Source organism: Arachis duranensis, chromosome 6 (assembly GCF_000817695.3).
Source record: "Arachis duranensis cultivar V14167 chromosome 6, aradu.V14167.gnm2.J7QH, whole genome shotgun sequence".
NCBI lineage: Eukaryota > Viridiplantae > Streptophyta > Magnoliopsida > Fabales > Fabaceae > Arachis > Arachis duranensis.
This window is the reverse complement of record NC_029777.3, coordinates 88628732-88632422: the sequence shown is the minus strand read 5'-3', so window position 1 is coordinate 88632422 and position 3691 is coordinate 88628732. Positions and strand designations below refer to the sequence as shown.

The window sequence follows — 3691 nt, the reverse complement described above, 5'->3', positions numbered from 1 at the left end:
GGAAGTGTGCAAAAATGGAAGGAACACAAGGAATCGAGGAGGTGACCAGCGAGAAGTCACACGGTCGCATATACGACGAGTATGCGTGGACGACGCGGACACGTGACATGCACGATCTGCAGAATTACAAAAGTCGCTGGCAGAGATTCTGGGCTGCATTTCAACCTAGTTTTCGGCCCAGAAACACAGATTAAAGTCAAGGAACTTGCAGAGACTCATCATGCACTCATAATTCACTTTTCATGATTTAGATCTAGTTTTGAGAGGGGTTCTCTCCTCTCTCTTTAGGATTTAGGATTTAGGACTTCTCTTATTTTTAGGAGTGACTCTCGATCCAGGTTTAATGTTTCTTTGTTTTAAGCTTCCCTTTTATTTTAAAATACTTTGGATTGATTTTCTTAATTAATGTTATTTGAGGTATTTCAGATCTATGATTACTTTCTTTAATTTATGTTGTTGGTACTTATCCAAATTATTTTCATTCGAGTAGATAGTTTTCCTTTTGGCTTTGGTTAAATAACTGGTGACTCTTGAGTTATCAAACTCATTGTTAATTGAAAATTGGAATTCATCCACTTAACTTACCTTCATAGTTAGAGGTTAACAAAGTGGAAGAAAAATCCAATTCTCATCACAATTGATAAGGATAACTAGGATAGGACTTCTAGTTCTTGTACCTTGCCAAAGGTTTATTTTACAGTTATTATTATTTTATTTTACTTGTCATATAACATATTCCCACCTTACTTCCATAACCCCAATTTTACCTTTTTCATAACCAATACTAAGAACATACCTCCCTGCAATTTCTTGAGAAGACGACCCGAGGTTTAAATACTCGGTTATCAATTTTAAAAGGGGTTTGTTACTTGTGACAGCCAAAACGTTTGTACGAAGGGATTTCTGTCAGTTTAGAGACTATATCTACAACGCGACTATTTTTATGAAATTCTTTACTGGCAAAAATCCTCTCATCAGACGTAAAGGCCTTCAACCTTCACTAAGACATCCTCTACAAGTCCATAAGCCTGTTTCATTGATTTGTCTGCCATCTCTAATGAGATTCTTGCAGCTTATACCTCAAAGATCCCTAGTTTCTCCATTACAGAGAGTGGCATGAGGTTGATACCTGACCCCAGGTCACACAGAGCCTTTTCAAAGTTCATGGTGCCTATGGTGCAAGGTATTAAGAACCTTCCGGGATCCGGTTTCTTTTGAGGCAATGTCTGCTGAATCCATGTATTCAGTTCATTGATGAGCAATGGAGGTTTATCCTCCCAAGTCTCATTACCAAATAACTTGGCATTCAGCTTCATGATTGCTCCTAGATACTGAGCAACTTGCTCTTCAACTGTGTCTTCGTCCTCTTCAGAGGAAGAATATTCATCAGAGTTTATGAATGACAATAGTAAGTTCAGTGGAATCTCTATGGTCTCTGTAGGAGCCTCGGATTCCTTTGGTTCCTCAATAGGAAACTTCTTATTGGTCAGTGGACGTCCCTTGAGGTCTTCTTCACTGGGAATCACTGCCTTTTCACTCTCTCCAGGTTCGGCCATTGTGGTTGTAGTTATGGCCTTGCACTCTCTTTTGGTATTCTCTTCTATATTGCTTGGGAGAGTACTAGGAGGAGTTTCAGTAACTCTTTTACTCAGCTGACCCACTTGTGCCTCCAAATTTCTGATGGAGGACCTTGTTTTATTCATGAAACTGAGAGTGGCTTTAGATAGATCAGAGACTATGTTTGCTAAGCCAGAGAGGCTCTGTTCAAAATTCTCTGTCTGTTGCTGAGAAGATGATGGAAAAGGTTTGCTATTGCCAAACCTATTTCTCCCACTATTATTGTTGTTGAAGCCTTGTTGAGGCTTCTGTTGATCATTCCATGAGAAATTTGGATGATTCCTCCATGAAGGATTATAGGTGTTTCCATAGGATTCTTCCATGTAATTCACCTCTTCTATTGTAGGATTCTCAGGGTCATAAGCTTCTCCTTCAGATGAGGCTTCTTTAGCACTACTAGATGCAGCTTGCAATCCAGTCAGATTCTGAGAAATCATATTGACTTGCTGAGTCAATATTTTGTTCTGAGCCAATATGGCATTCATAGTATCAATCTCAAGAACTCCTCTCTTCTGAGTCGTCCCATTGTTCACAGGATTTCTTTCAGAAGTATACATGAACTGGTTATTTGCAACCATCTCAATGAGTTCCTGGGCTTCTGCAAGTGTTTTCAGATGAAGGGATCTACCAACAGAATGGTCCAATGACATCTTGGATATTTCAAACATCCCATTATAGAATATACATATGATGCTCCATTCTGGAAACATGTTAGAAGGACACCTTTTGGTTAATTGCTTGTATCTTTCCCAAGCTTCATAGAGGGATTCACCTTCCTTCTGTCTGAAGGTTTGGACGTCCACTCTGAGCTTGCTCATCTTTTAAGGTGCAAAGAATTTGGTCAAGAAAGTATTGACTAGCTTGTCCCAAGAGTTCAGGCTTTCTCTAGGCTATGAGTCTAACTATGTTCTAGCTCTGTCTCTCACAGCAAAAGGGGAAAAGCATAAGTCTGTAGACCTCGAGATCAACCCCATTGGACTTAACAGTATCACAGATCTGCAAGAATTTAGCTAAGAATTGATGAGGATCTTTCGATGGAAGTCCATAAAACTTGCAATTCTGCTACATTAGAGAAACTAATTGAGGTTTAAGCTCAAAGTTGTTTGCTCCAATGGCAGGAATTGAGATGCTTCTTCCATAGAAATTGGAAGTTGGTGCAGCATAGTAACCAAGCATCTTCCTTGCATCTCTGGCATTGTTGTTGGGTTCGGCTGCCATATCTACTTCTTTTTGAATTTTTCTGTAAGGTCCTCTCCGAAGTGTTGTGCTTTAGCTTCTCTTAGCTTCTTCTTCAGAGTCCTTTCAGGTTCAGGATCAGCTTCAACAAGAATATTTTTATCCCTGTTTCTGCTCATATGAAAAAGAAAAGAACAAAGGGAGTAGTGGAATCCTCTATGTCACAGTATAGAGATTCCTTGAGGTGTCAGAAGAAAAGAATAGAGGAATGGGTAGAGAGAGAATGAGAAAAATTCGAACACACACAGAGAGAGAGAGAGAGGGTTCGAATTATAAGTAGAAGAGAAGTGTTAGCAAATAAATAGAAAGAGATGAGAGAGAGAGTATTCAAAAATTGAACTTAAAACAAGTAGTTAATTAAAAAGATTTTAAAAAAAGGTTAGTGATTTTCGAAAATTGGAAGTGGAAAAGTGGTTAGTTGGTTTTGAAAAAGATAATAAATAGTAATTAGTTGAAAAAGATTTGAAAATAATTTTGAAAAGATAAGAAGTCAGAAAAAATATTTTGAAATCAAAATTTGAAAAAGATTTGATTTTAAAAAGATATGATAGAAAAGATATGATTGAAAAAGATTTGATTTTTAAAATTGATGACTTGACTAACAAGAAATTAAAAGATATGATTCTAAAATTCAAAGGTTGAACCTTTCCTAACAAGAAAGTAACAAAGTTGCAATTTTTTGAATCAAAACATTAATTGTTAGCAAGGACTTTTGAAAATGTGGAAAGATAAGATTTTAAAATTATGAATTAAAACATGAAAATTTGAAAAAAATTGAATTTAAAACGAAATTACCTCCCCTATGTCATCTTGGCGTTAAACGCCCAGAATGCTACCC

General features: G+C 37.2%; 1 non-coding gene across 1 annotated transcript; it reads left to right on the top strand.

Annotated features, from left to right (window-relative positions):
* Nucleotides 1-2320: 2320 nt before the first annotated feature.
* On the top strand, nt 2321-2429 carry LOC127739957 (small nucleolar RNA R71). Its single transcript, XR_008000698.1, has one exon. It is a non-coding gene; the product is annotated as a small nucleolar RNA R71 (small nucleolar RNA).
* Nucleotides 2430-3691: the final 1262 nt, after the last annotated feature.